The 15562-nt window shown below is 40.6% G+C and overlaps 1 protein-coding gene across 2 annotated transcripts in view; it reads left to right on the forward strand.

The window, feature by feature from the left end:
• The first annotated feature begins 5512 nt into the window (after positions 1-5512).
• The window catches only part of disp1 (dispatched homolog 1 (Drosophila)), an 85639-nt gene continuing 75589 nt past the window's right edge, over positions 5513-15562 (forward strand). The window contains exons 1-2 of one of the 2 annotated variants that reach the window (XM_078289765.1): positions 5513-5577; positions 8845-8929. The gene's annotated coding sequence lies outside the window, so the exon portion shown is untranslated. The remainder of the gene's footprint in view (positions 5578-8844; positions 8930-15562) is intronic. The other variant, XM_071914240.2, reaches the window with a different exon arrangement.

A 15562-nucleotide genomic window follows, 5' to 3' on the forward strand; every position in this document is an offset into this window, starting at 1 on the left:
TTAATCTGTTTGACTCTGTTGACAACCAGGAGAGTTTTTCAAAGGGCGTCAAATTTCCACAATGTTGACAGCTATAATAATTTGGGTAGCTTTACATGAACAGGTCCTTGTTTAATTTATACAATGAACTTGAGAAATGAATTTCTCATTGCACGGGACCCTTAGCTGTTGTACTAGATAGAAACACGTTTCATGGTAAAGGGCATTTTTACTGGTATGGTGCAGAGGGAAGAAGAGAATGTTCAATTCTCTTCTCTCTGCGCCGAACATAAGAGCATTCATTTCCCCTCTACTTGTCAGAGGACACTTTAAAGCAAGAGCAAGCTATTAAGAAAGATGTCGTGGGAGGACAGATTATCTAGTAGAGGAAATGGAATGAAGTGAGAGCGAGGTTGATGGAGAGAATTAAGGCTATGAAGCCGGCTGAGATGAGCAAGGAAACAGCAAGCGCAGCTGCCAAGATCCTCCTCCAACAGCGTTCCCTCTAAGTCAGTAGTGTCCACTCCTGTGCCATGGAAGAGTAATGCAAGTTTTCAACCAAACACTACACCAGCTGATTTCACCTTCAGCCAGAGAGGGAGCAACTAATTGATTCCCTGAATGAAAATCAATTCCCAATTTTTAATGGTTACAGACCTCAACACCCTTTAATACAACAGCATCACCCTATCCCACGGTCATTTTTGATTTTCTTGTGTTTTGATATAATCTATAACTCTTTTTGACATTTTCTTTGCACATTTGTTTTGAATTTATTGTGATGTTATTTTGACCTTCTATTTTATGTGGTTTTATGATGAGAATTTTACAGCGAGAACGATCCATCTTCTTGTTCATGAAAGAACAGGAACTAAATGCGAAGGTCACAGGAGAGAAAACAAACCTGAAGAAAGAATTCACAAAGAAGGACAATAAAATTGATTTACTCTTCAAACTGTTGTGATCACAGAGATAGAGGAGATGTCCACCAAGGTTACTGCTCTTTCTAACATGAAGTATGGGCCAAGATCCTTCAGCAGCAAGACTCCAAGACCCATAGGAGGAGAAATGGAAGACATAGATGAAAAAATGAGGAACACAGTGGAGTCGGGGATGACAGCTCTGCCTATGAATACTGTACTGAACAGTGAGATCGTTTAGAAAAAGAAGCTGGCTAACACTAAAGAAAGCACACATAAAATGACAAGTAGAGATGGTCTTTTTTCATCTCAAATAGGAAGTCCTGATGAAGAAAATAGGACGACTGCAGCACTGTATCCTTAAGTAAACGAATTAATTCTTAATGTCTCAGAAGAGCGGGGGACTGAGGTGTTTACTCAGCTGGTTTAGGAGAAAGAAGGTCAACATTAAGGAGAAATTAAAAGAGGCTTAATTCTGGAGGGAAATGGATGCAGGTGGTTAGCATAGCTTGCACATCAATTAGACATTCCAACTGAAAAACACAGCCCATTTAAGTTAACCATTAATAATCTTTGCTGTGCTGTTTCTGCTCCATTTCAGCTTTCACCTGCTTTGCCTCTGCTGTGCGGTTGCTATTTTCCCCCCTCATGACATTTTCTGTGCACTCCAAAAATACAAACCAACTATATATATTACACCCATTTTTTGTTTCTAAATATTGTTTCAAGTCTCAATACATTGTTGTGAGTTTTCATTGCAAACATAGAAAAAGAAACTCTTACTTTGAAACAAATTGTTGAAGCTAATTGACATGAGAACACATTTTATGTCAGGTAAAATCCGTCAGTAGCCTAACGCTGAGCTTGTGATAAAAAAGTCAGGCTGGGAAAATCTGAGCAGGGGAAAGTGAATAAGAAGCCTAACAACAAGTTACGGTCAAAGTACCTTTGAACAGGACAATTTAACCTGATCTGCTCCAGTGGAGGTGTTCAGTGGTTGGATGCACTGTAATTGTGTTGCGCAACAAAATGTGCAAAATGTCATCCATGTTTAATGTTGTCAAAAGCACATAAAACAGTCATGCTGCATGCATACTGTATTAATGTATAACGGACTCATAGTGCTCTTATAATGTATAAGTGTTTATGATGCCTCATATACAGTACATGTGAATTAAAGCGTTGCTCTCAGTTGCTTTGAGCTCCACATTATGAAATGGAGCACCACAGATTCTGTAAATCAGCTGTGAATTCCTCTTTACAGAATCTGTGTAACTCAGTCTAGTAATCATACTGCCCCCCTGTGGAGATTATGTGCCCAAGCCTTTACCAACTGTACCGCTCAACACAGCAATGCATGATTATTTTATCACACATAGAATTGCATCTCTGCAGTACTGCAAAATGTGTGTACCACTTGTGTACTTTCAAAGCTTGATTCTGAGGAACAGCCTTATTGTTGTCTGATAGGAAAGTCATCTTCTGTGATATTTATTTGTTGGTGCATCGTTACATTTCCTATCACATCAAACCCTTTCTCTCACTGGTGCACTAATTCCTAATTCCTCCACCTGTTTGTGTTTTTTCCCGGTTCTCTTGAGTTATGAGTCTTCGTAAGAGGAACCATTTTTGGGGAAGTGAAGGTCAAATGTAATAACTTTTTTTTCTGTCTGAAAAAAATAACTCATTCTAAATGTCAAGGTATTGCTTTTAGCATTGATGCTTTAATCTAAAAAAAATTGTTGCCAGTATGATTGGAAAACCTTAATAGTTTGGCCAGTTTGGGAAAATAGGACTATGGCAGATAAATGTCAAAAATAAAATACAATAAATGAAGTTGACTTTCCCAGAATATTGCAAATCAGAAGAACGGCAAAAGTACATTTTTTCCACTCACACGTAAATGTCGTCCGTCTCTCTCTCAGAGCTAGAAAGAAAGAAAATGTTCAGCAACACTAGGTGGTAGAACAGGCTACTGTAGCCGAAACCTGTTTCAATAAAGGACTCCGTGTTCTACCACCAAGTGTTGCTGAACATTTTCTTTCCTTCTGGTTTACGCTTTTGTGTAAGCACCTTGGTTGGGGAGCAAAGTAGCTGCAGAACTGTTCTCTATTTTTTATATCTCTCTCAGAGCTATATTGTTGTGTAACTTTTGCATGTCATCAGTGTAATTATGATAATCCTGAGAAGAGCTCTCTGAGAAGGTGTCCTGCAGATTTCTGGTGAAGAAGAATTGGAGCAAGGCTACAAGGACACGATGAGAATGAATGTGACGCAGAGAATTCCCCCAGAGAATCAACTTATGTCTGAACACGTTCACATGCTGCAACACAGCACTATTGATGTGTTCATTGAAAGTGTTGTAAATATGAGTTTCATTTGTTCACAGGTTGAAACAAGGCAGCCAAACGACTGCAACATCCTGTGTACCTTCCAACACCTATATCACTCAAGGTCACTGACATGCATTCATTTTGTTCATTTTGTTGGTGTCACTGAGCAGTCTGGTGCCCAAGATGATGAGGGACAAGACATCTGACTTTGCATGACATTATAATAAATCTGACACAGCTGTGGGACATCTGAACAAGGCTTCAGATGTCAGAGTAAAACATACTAATCATGATTTGGCCTAGGCATCAAGCAGAGAGGGGGAATTATAAGTAGTCATTAGTTCACTGATCATTGACCCTGACATGTGCAGTCATGTAACTTTAAACTACAGAGGAAAACTACAAACGTTCCCATGGCTCATAATTCCTGTGGATGCTTCTCTTGTATACTTTTTGGTCTTGCCAATTCCTTCTTCTTGTTCTTCTTCTTGGTCTCCCTCTTCATCCTCCTTTCTTCTTCTCTTTTGTGGTGGTTGGCAGACAACGTATTAAGTGCATTACTGTCACTCCCTTATCCCCGGTGTGGACTGAGAATGAACAATATTGAACACAAAAAGAGAGACTGAATAAAATTAAATTATGAATTCTACGTATCAATCCTGTTAACTAAAATGAAAAATATATTGTTTTACTCCCCATCATTCATGCATTCATATAAATCTATAGGCTGCTATTATACAGTATATTATCACCCAGACCCTTGTAACTGAGGTCATTGAAATCTCTCTCTCAATATCTTGCGATGCTCTTCCTCTGCAACATCATTAATAGTCACAAGTCTTCTAGCAGTATCTGTCACCATTTTATTCTCTCCGACTTTCCTCCTACCTCTTTGGCATATTTTATGGCCATTGCAATAAATGCAAGGACTCATGCTTTAGATAAATAATTGTCCACTTTGTCTATTTGATCAGTATTAATGACAAAACCTCAGGATCTCTTGCAAGTCCTTTCACTACTTCAACATGTTGTGCCTGCTTCATGTTTTCCAGCACAATACAAAGACTTTGCTTGTTTTTCTTTCAAGTTACAGTCACACATGTTGCATCTACTTTTCTGAACAAATTTCCCCATTGTGTCTTGTAGTGTCTTCTCAGGATGCCCTTAATCCTGACACCTGTTGTGCATAATTGCAGCACATTCATATGGTCTCACTTGGAAACTGACATAATAGAAACCCCCTCTCTGGAAACTGTCTTTCAAAATTTAGCAATACCAACTCTCTTTCCACTTTTTTCCTATCATTAAACCGTGGTAATCTCTTTGATTCACAAACGCACCTGTAATTTTCCTCAAACTACCAGCATTAACAGACAGAGAGACTACTAATAACCAATTTTGTGGTTGTGAAGTGGAAAACATGACAGCATAGACGTACCAAAAGTTATAATGTACATACCGTTCACATGCACGACATACAACACCAGCTGTAAAAATAACAAAAACATTTGCCCATAAAAACTGTTCACATGGCATTTAATATTGACATTTCAGTCCTTTGAATATATTAATTTACGATGATTGAGTAATGTCAATCCCAATGTCAGTAGTGACATAAAAATCTAAAAATAAAAGTGTTCTGTTTACAATAAACAGAAATGGGATACACTTTGTTTTTGTACATTAGTGAGCAAATAATATTGAAGAGGCAGAAATAGGGCCATATGTACACACAGAAACACACACACACACACACACACACACACACACACACACACACACACACACACACACATTTACATCATTTATATGTTATGTTAAGCAAAAGACACACACATCTAACTATACATCCACATCAAATATATCCACAACCCCTAGCTTTTGTAATACCTCATTGTTCATAATACAAAAAAATGTAGGTTTTGTATAGAAGGGAAAAAGAAAATTTCCTTATTTCAAAAAGTACTCCAGAAAGAGATACCTATACAAATATCACAGCAAAACTGTAACTCCCAATAGGAATACTAGGCTACAGGAATATTGTACCATAACTTAAACTAGTGATACTATAAGAGATTAAAACACCCTGCCATAAATTACTTAAAGCTCAATAAAAATGCACTACTAAGTAATGCAGTCACACTATAAGCCCCTGTAGGCACACTGTAGGAATATTTTATTGATTTTTCGTTAAGGGTATGCTGTTCCCTGCCTAGTGCCCTTCGAAGTTCCCTCTTCTCTTCCATAAACCTCCTGATGGAATTCCAGTGCAAACAAGAACTCAGTGCGCAGCTGCCCACCCAACATGGTTTGATCCCTGACTACATCATCTGGCCAAAACTAAAGTAAGGGACCATGAATACTTTTCTTTTCGCCTTTTAGCGGTATATCCATGTGTTTGCTTTGATACTTGTTGTGTGCCTATGAGTGAGTATGCTGCCTGGTTACAAAAAGCTACTGGGAAACCGCTGTTGTTAGCCAGCTGTTTTGGTCAGCGAGGCTAACGTTAGCTGGCTAGCAGCGTTAGTCAGCTAACGTTAACTTAGCTAGCTTCACGACATTAAAGATGAACATTGGCTTGTTTTGGTAGTAGTAAAATAAAGCTAGCTGTCCAGTGCCAACAATAGTCAGCAACGAGACAGCGTATTTAATAGCAGGGTGTTTAGCAGCTGTGGAACCAGGTTAGTACATGAAACATAGGTATGTGAGGTTAACGCTAGCTTGGTTGCCAGGGTCAGTTGTGATTTGACATAAGGCCCAAGCCATAGTGATAACGTTGCAGTAATAACTTATTACGGCCTAAATTCAGTACATTAAAAACTTAAACGTAATCTATTAGTTTTGATACATACGCCGTTATGTGGCTTGCCGTAGTAGCTACGTTAACGAATACGAAAAAAAAACCCAGAGTCCATCCTTTTAAATAAGAAACTTGTAACTTTGCATTATCGGTTAGCTACGTCAGGCAAACATAGTTTTTGTGTGTTCACTCGCGCACTATGTGAGTTTGCTAAAACATGTTTGAAACAACAGCAACTCATGGGAATCATATGAGGGCAGTTGCATTCCTCTTTGCCAGTGACTGTATTACACAGGAACAGGAATGTTGTGCAAAACATGCGCTCACATTCTTGTGTGCTCCTACTGTGTTTTGTTTTATTCTTCCGGTAAAAGTCTTTGCTGATCACAGCTTTGACCCTGCTCTCTCTTTGTTTTGAAGAAGAGAAGTTGCACAAGTCATTTATTTGAACACCTGCTTGTAGGAGTAGGAGTGGTGTTTGCAGCGAAGGGAAGTCCAGTTTCAGTATCAATTAACTCGTTATCTGACTAATACTATTACTTGTCTGACTCTGATTATTTTCCACCTTAGCTTCTCAATCTCTTAATTGCCTCCCCTTCCTACTCCTTCATTAAACCCACACTGTTGCGGCTGCTTCATTATTGCCTTCTCAATCACTAAATTGATAAGTGCCCTCATTGCCTCCTCCTCCTACACTTTTATTAACTACTTCCTCAGTTGCAGATTACAGGGTTTTGATTTTTCAGACTTTCGACTTTTCTTGCTTTCTGCCCATTATTTTTTTTTTTTTTTGTATTGATCACATCCCTGCAAGCAATCTCTAAATGGGAAATGTCCTGCTTGCCTCCGAACACTCCTGCAATCCTTTTCTCAAACGAACGCCAGGCATGTGCTGGTAAATTTTAGCTGTGGCTGATGGGTTTGTCTATCCTGAAGCCATTTGGGAAGGTCACCAACTGTTACTTAGAGGTCCTATTCTGTCCTAAAAATGTAGTTGGTTGGTAAAGTAGTTACAGTGGCAGGTAATTTTTACGATGAACCAGCCACTGGGGGTGAAAAAAGTTCAGTTTCTAGCGCTGTCCATATTGTCCTGCTTATTAATATGGAACCAACTACACCACCCGCAAAAGCGATGAAGTCCCTTTTGTTTATATAACTTATGATATGCATCACCCTCATTTTGGAGAAAAAGATAAATGAATGCTTTACCTAATGACCTCTACTGCCTTGTTAATTTTGCACAAATCGACCAATGAGGAAGGGTGAGATGCAAGTTGAATCTGAACTACATTACTAGAATAACATTTTTATGCTAAAAGTTAGAGCTTTGAGGATCCTTTAGGGGTTCTTCAGATTATAACCATAGGGGAAACCCCACAAGGTTCCTTGAAGAACCCCTTTACAAATTGATGAACCTTCTTCAAAGAACCTTTTGAGGAATATGTTTTCTAGTGAGGATCATTAAGGTGCTCATTGGCTCAGTTTGGATCCTATATGAACCCCTGGGTTTTAGAGTCTGCACACATTGTGGAATTGCTGGCCAGTTAATTGGCTACATATGGACCCATGTTGCTAAGCTCTTTGCCATTAGTTTGTTGTTGGAAGTGTTTCTCTCACAGGCATTAACAAAGTAATCCTCTTCTTATAGCTGCTCAACATCATATGAACGTGACCAGCAGCACTGGAGCCAACTAACAGTGATTAGACTCATAAGTGGAAAATGAAAGGCAAAGAGCACTGGGTCAGCGGGTCAGACTGAGGGAGATTATTTGGCTTCGACAACAGCACAGTATTACAATTAAAACTGGCTACACTGTCGGCTAACTGTTAACTTTTAGCTTTCTTTGGTCTTGTCTGAACCATAGAGAAACAACTACATGCCCATACTCTCTTGGCTAACCTACTAAATGGCATCTTGTTCAGTTTTTGGAAAGGAAAGTGAACAAAAACGCGGTTGCCACAGTTCAGAAAGCCACAAGGTAAGATGAAAAATACTGTAGTTAAGGATTTCCCAATAAGTATCATTGTGCAAAGGCTATTTTTGTTCTACTGTAAACCAATGCACAATACAATGTAGGACAAATTGCCAAATGAAACACAGATTTTTAGTGTAATGTAGGTTCTAAAAGAAGGATATATTGGCAGCATGCGTCTATAGCCAACCAGAGATTCAGTTCTTTTACTTTGTGACTTGAACTTGCAGCCTTTTTATTAACCAGCATTACATCAGCTTACTGGTTGGAATTGTATTTGCCAGACAGCATTAGCTTATTAAACATTCTGTCAGTAAGCATTGGGGACTAAATGGAGCCCTGCTGATTTTACTGGCATAACATTTTCGAGGCAGATGGCTCTGGATAAGAGTAGAGAGAGAATTGTGTCTTCTTGCACAGCTGTCCCCCCGTAAGCAAAATGGGAAATGTCTGATGCTGTATCTCATGCAGTTTCCTTGATAAAGATGCTAGGATGATAATGTCCAGCCCTTGTCCAGACACATTCCACCAGTATAAGTGGACCTCATGTGCTTGTAGTGGGTCTTTAGTCTTTACTCAGAGACAGAAAGTCAAGTGTTTTTTATTGCAGTGAATCCTGAAACTATAGGTCAGGCCAACAGATGTGTTGCAGCCTTGTTTCTTGTGCATTATCATTAGCAGGCCTTAAGATAAGACTAAATATAGTCGATTTCAGGCCCTGTCGGGGTGAGTCCTTGAACTACATGTCTCTGGGAGGAACATGGGGTTTGCTGGGAAAATTCAAGAAATACGGTAACTGATGAGAACTCTGTCAATGGTCAATGTTGTTTTCTTATCAGGGTTTCTGGGAGGCTGGGGGATGAGATCATCGTATCGCTGTCAGAAACGAGGAAGCATAAACACAGCTTATCCCGAGAATTCACAGTAAGTATCTGGAACAAGTTTGGCAACACCCTCACCCTCAACCCCACTCCAACTGCAGCACACACACACACACACACACACACACACACACACACACACACACACACTGTTCCCCCCCACAGCCAGTAAGAATGCTTCACACTTAATTTTTCAAAGGATGGCCACATATTTTTGACATTTTACAATCAATGGTGAACACCAAATTAGAAATGTGTCTTTTCTGATGGATACAGACAATATTGGCATTATAAAAATATCTAAACCATTCCATATACTGTATAAATTTATAGTTTTTTAAATGTATAGAAGTGGCACTGGCATTGGAAGATCTTACACTTGCAATATATGTATTTTTCACTTTACTTCACGTTATAAATTAATGAAAGTATGTTATCTGCATTTTTGGTTATGATAAATTTGTAGCGACAGATCGGATTTTCCTTAAACTAGGCCTACATGCATTGTTACCCTCACACATGAAACTTTACTTTACTTTACTGTACTTTACTTTGCCTTTATATGATACTTCTGAGTCCTCATTCATTAGCTTGTAGCATTCAATATGGCCACAAGGGGGCGTTCTTATGCTTACTATTCCACAACATCTGCCCCCTAGCCCACACCATGCAGTGGCTTTTCTTTGGGACGTCCTGTTGTGATTTCATATTTCATGTTTAAAAAAAATAATTTGCATCAGCTTGTCAACAATATCGACAAGTTCAACTTTGATCTATAAAGCCCTTTTTCCCCCCCTCATGAACACTTAAATTGAAACCTGAAAACTTAAAATATAAAGGCAGATAGAAAGACAGATGTACCCAGAGGCAAATACAAGGTTTTTTAGAGAGAAAATGGGAGGGAGAGATAGAGAGGGAAGCCATGCATTTGTAAGATCTATGTGATGTGGATATACTTGATATATTTTGTTTGACATCTGAATAATATTGTTGAAGCCCATATGAGCTGGGCTCTCTTGGATGCATGAAATGAAATAATCCAACAATAATGGCTGGGCGAGCTTCTTTAATGTGATTATGGGTGGGATGGTGATGCGACTAGTTATGAGGCGCCCAAGTACCATCAGTACTGAAGTCTACGCATCATCACAGTAAAGTACTGTCGGTTCCCAAGGGTACTGAAGGCTACAGCAGTTACCAACACCATGTGTACTGTATGAATACATTTTTTTCACAGTAGTTTACAGTGTGAGAATAAAAAATAAATGCATAGCAGCCAATTCTGTCTGTAAGTACTGCTAATGGCCGACAGATTATTGCTTGGCTGAAACTACTCATTGCATTGACTCACTCCGTCTTTTGGTAATCATTGATGCGTTGTACAGTATAGGCTAAATCAATGGTTTTGTTTGATTAATTTTGATACTCTCTAAAAGTGTAATAGCTATCCAAATGTGGCTCAAGGGAATGATTCAGTCAATAGTAATTACATATGTGCAGTAATAATTAGTAATATTAATGTGCATTGATTCCATCTTTACAGACTAATGCAGTGGGGTTTTCTCATTAATATCGATCCATCGTGATTTGTTGCTTTTCTTTTACACTGCAATAAGGAACTGTAGCTGTTCCAGGAAACACTTATCTGTCCATTGCCTGTAATTTACAAAAGAACCTCCAAACCAGAACAGCCAAGGCTGGCCCACTAGTGTCCAGGGATCCCCGGTGCTGTACCCGAATAAAATGTGACCCCACCCCACCCCGCCCTTCCCCCCAAATAATGTGCTGCAGGGAGTGAGCCAGAGTGATGGCACTCTCTCTCACTTTCACCTCTTTCTCTCAACTTTTCCATCTCTTTTCTTTTCACCTCTCTCCCTCTCTGTCCCCCCTCACTATCTCTGTCTCTCTGTCATATCGACCCCCCCCTCCCTCCACCACCACCCCCTTCTATCTGAATTTCTCTGAATCCCTCCATCCTGGCCTCCTGGCCCTTATGGACAACTGGCCAGGACAGCTGGCTTTAACAGCTGCTTACCATCTCATTTTTGGCGTATCTCTATCTGGGCAAGTTTTCCATAGTATTGTTGTAAGCTTGCCTATCTGTTTCTAAATCAGTCTTGCTGCTATGCTTAAGTCACCATGCAGTGATCTGCACCCTGAAACCCAAACCCAAAGTTTGATTTGGAAGTTTTTTAGGTTATCTTTGGAAGCATTTATTGCATGAGGCCTTAGTTTGCTGTCGTAGCCTTGATGCTTTGGTAAGATCTGCTACTGTCTACAAAATACTGCTTGGATAAAACTGTGAAAAATGGGCGCAGTTTGGTGTGAAATTGAAATGGTTGATTTTGCCAACAATTATGAACAGTATTTTTTCCTTTTACTTGTGTCCCATAAAGCACATTGTGTTATCATTGCTTTGTTTTTTTCCCCCTCTATTTACCAGTCACCATTCCCTTCTGCTGACGACATTATTATTCATCTCCACTGCCTCAAAATGACTCCCATGTGTCATCTTCTTTGTAATAATAGTTGGGCCCGAATAGCCTTTTGTCCAGCTGCCAATGATATGCAATAATCTTCCCCCGATTGTAACTGTTGGCATAAAATTAAGGGAAATGTTCCCTATTACTGATGTCGGAATTCACTAGGGGATATTAAAAGTTTTCGAAAGTTTTAAAGGTTTTTTTAGTCAATAAAGAACTTGAACTTTTTTAGATTGTCTTATCACTTCATCAGAATCATATGATCATATAGATTTTTTTTTAAAGGAGAGTGGACGGTCTATTCACCTTTTACTGCTTTTACTCCTTATTCAAATAGTGGGAAAGGGGTGACAGAGATGATGGATGAGGGGATGACAGATCGGAGTAAGGGAGACACAGGAGGGAAAGCTCTGATGGGATTTAATTCTCCGCCAGTGGGGTGACATATGTGTTCCATTTTGATCTAAAATAAGACAAAAGGGAACAGATTGGCAGAGGGTAAACGCACTTGCCCTTAGTGCTGTAAATTGCATCAAACTGGAGCTGGAGGTGAGGGATCAAGCCAACGGATTCCCTTTAGCCCTGAGTGACCTTTTGTCCAGTTGCTGATGTGATAATCTGTCCCCACTGCAGTTGTTGGTATTGTTGTAATTTATCTAGTCTGCTGCGACCCGTATCTGCCGCTTTGCCTCCGTGGGGTGGCACAGGGGTTAATCGGACCGGGAGTTGGGTGCCACTGGAGGCATGACTCCACACTTGCCGTCTATAACTCAAACTGTTGCACTGCATTCTTTGATGTTGAGTTGAGAGAGGGAGACACTGGTGAATCTCTGTGGACCCCGTGGCACCGCCATGCCTAATCTCTCTCTCTCTCTCTCTTTGTAGAGACTTCAAACTGCTACAGAGTATGGGTTTGTGTTTTTCACTGCTGACAGGCTGGCAGGCAAGATCAAGTGAAGATTTCTGAGAGAGAGATGTCCTCCTGGTTTTAAGGAGGCAGCCTTTCAGGGACATGGATTTAGATCAGTCTGAGATTAACGTTTTTTTCTTTCAGTGGGGATGAAATGCAGCCCAGGACTCAAATTTCAAAGATTTAGTCTTGCCCCAGGAGAACAATTTAGCACTATTCTGTGCATGGAGATCCGCCGGAAACAGACCCTCAACCCACTTGGTGTCCCAATCCATCTTTTAAGAATCACTGCTATATTGTATTAAGCCCATTAGGCTTGTTTTGTAATAATAACCATCGTGTTGAAGACTGAACCAGATTGTTAGAAGTTAGCACACAGTTGGAAAACTTAAATTGAATTTCATGAGATTGTGTACAGGCTTGGGCTGCATGATTAATCAAATTAAAATGGAAATCACAATTTGAACAGAATCCCACTCTAAAGTGTTCATGCACTAGGCACCTGCACAGCTGATACTGACTTGTTGGTCAATTAGAAACTTCCTTACCAATTGTTAATCAATCAGAAGCTAGAGAGAGAGTGATGGTTGAATAGTGAGAAGACTTGATGGAGAATTCGATGACAGTGAGAGTAAAAGGAAGGGAAAAAGATTGCATGGCCCAAATGTCTGTGTGTCATGGGGTGAAGGAAGCTTGGTCTTATTGGACTTATTAAAGTAGAGAGAGGTGGAGAGGAAAACTAGGAGAAAGACTGATAGAAAGAAGATGGAGAATGCAGATTTATATTGAGTGTTTCATATCGTGTGTGGAAATAAGATGGGATTTTTTTTCCAAGCGAAATGTCTGAATCGCCGGATGGCTTTCAAAGATTGTTTTTACTCCTGAGAACTGATTTTATATTTAACCGCCAACATCCCCCACTAGACACTCACACACACACAGGCATACAGTCTTAAATGTAGAGGAAATTCAGCGTGCAGGCATCAGCTGCCTTGACATCCATTTTAACCTTCACTTATAGAGGAATTAATCCTCTCATCAGATGAAGAGCCAGAAGTTTTACAACAGTCCCTCCCTCCTGTGCCAGTCCTCATTAATCCATTAAAACAGCCATGTTTTGGTTGCTACTTCTCTCTATGCCTCAGAGGTTTCTGTAAATCCTTCCCAGTGTTGATGAGCTCTCGTTAAACTTCTCAACGCTTATATGCACATCCATTTTAGTGCTGGTGCTGGGCAGGGATAAAATTTGACATGTTTCAAAGTATGTCTGGATTACTGCTCAACAAAACATTTTAGACAATAAATGCTGCTCAGATATCCAGAGGGGCTTTCCTGGGAGCGTTCACCCTGCAAAAACCTGGGTAGCATTTATAATACAAGGTCGAAATGTTGTTTGTCTATCTGAAATAAATTATATGGAGGTGTTGATGCTCTTAAATCTGTCCTCAGTGCATAGTCGTAGTCTCAACCTGGTTAGTGTTTGACACTGCCACGTATTGAACTTTCCACATAGGAATGGAATAGAAATTATTGTCACACTTTATTGTTACTGTCACTGCAGAGAGAATGTTTTACTGGCGTATTTCATGTCGTCACTACACTTTTCTCTGCTCAGGAATCCTTGATTTCGGGTACACGGACAAATACTTAATCCTCTAGCCCGATCTTGCTAATTATTTCTTGATTACACCCTTCCTTTGATTGTAGCTGGACTTGAGTCTCGGGTCTGGCTCTGGCATGTGGATGAGCCCGCCAGGCAGCCTTAAGCATCGGCAGGCAGAGGCATGGATCCTATCATGGCATCTTGCAGACCATCCATCACATCGGCTCCTATCGCAGTGTCTTTATGGACCTCGTAATTGAAAGCAGGCCGCCCGATAGGCCCTTTTCCTTTTGGTTCCCGGGCCTTAGATGGGAGAAATCGATAGCGCGTGGTGCTCCTCAAAAGGCATATGTGAAATATTACAGGCTCTGGCCATTACACTCTGCTTTCAGCTATTTGACCTGGCGAGGGCCCTGTGTGGGAAGAAGCGCCCGGTGGAACAACGCTCGTCTCTGTCTTTCGCATAGCCGCGGCCCAGAGCCTTTGCCATATCACTGCTGCACCACAGCTGTCACTGTTTGTATATTTGATATACTGGGGGATGCCGAAAAGGAACAGGTGTTGCATATTAGTGCCACTATTTTATTCCCTCCCCTCCCCCCCCAAAAAAAAGCGTGGACTGGAGTCAATAGAGTTGTCAGAGTGCATCATTGTAATATATGGTAATCTGACTTTTAAATTGAGCATTGCTACAAACCATCACCTTCACAGATTTCCCCAGGAAAAGGAAGAGGCACAGAGAGGAAAAGTGAATTCATGTGGTTCAGGTGGACTGACCCCAAAGAGAGATCAGACATGGGAATGTCTTTGAACGTCAAACTTTTCCCGTCCCGCTGTCTCTTTTCAGTAAGTTACATTGGTCTGTATTGAGTTTGTAGTGATATCAACCACAGATGGAGACTTTTCCATTTTTGTTTTTGACATTGATGTCCTATATTTTTGTGAGGGTGGACATTATTCCACAACCCTATCTAATTATTCTTCTAAATAGTTACCTAACGTAGACTGGGCTTCGACTTTTCTACATCAATTTAGGATAATTGCAATACTTATTTGTCAGGGCAGCTGTAAAATTCAATAAACATTTGACCTGAACAGATTTGAAACAGCCCAATCTGTGGGTAAACTGGCCTCACTCGTTGGCTTAGAGTCCACCTGCACATTACTGGCCTGCTGTATGTAAGGTATTCTTTTATAGTAGCTTAGCCAAAGAGATATTTTGTTATGGGCCATTGCTCACATATCAGCCTGGATTTGCCTGTTAATATTTTACGTCTTGATGCTTTTGGTAGACACATTTATAATCCCTTGCCATGCCTTGGCCTGCAGAACACTATTTGGCTTCCTTCACCTCAGCAATCCTTGGCTCTGTGCGTGTGTATGTGTGTGTGTGTGAGAGAGAGAGTGTGTGAGCGAGTGGGTTGCTTGACTGCATCTATCCTTGGTTGTTTAGCTCTCCAGACAGATCCCCAAAGACAGGGCCCTCATTCCCCCCACAGAGAAAAGCCTCATTAGGATTTGTTGCACAAACTGGAGAATGCTGACCGGCTGAGAGCAGCCCCCCCTCCCCAGCAGGGCCTTCCCTCCCAGGGACACATGTTGCTGGCTGCGGCCTGACCCTGGAGCTCTGGGCCTTGTCGAATCATATTTGGCTCATATGCCTCCCAGACAGGGGCTCAG

This window comes from Centroberyx gerrardi, chromosome 18 (genome assembly GCF_048128805.1).
Source record: "Centroberyx gerrardi isolate f3 chromosome 18, fCenGer3.hap1.cur.20231027, whole genome shotgun sequence".
Lineage (NCBI taxonomy): Eukaryota > Metazoa > Chordata > Actinopteri > Beryciformes > Berycidae > Centroberyx > Centroberyx gerrardi.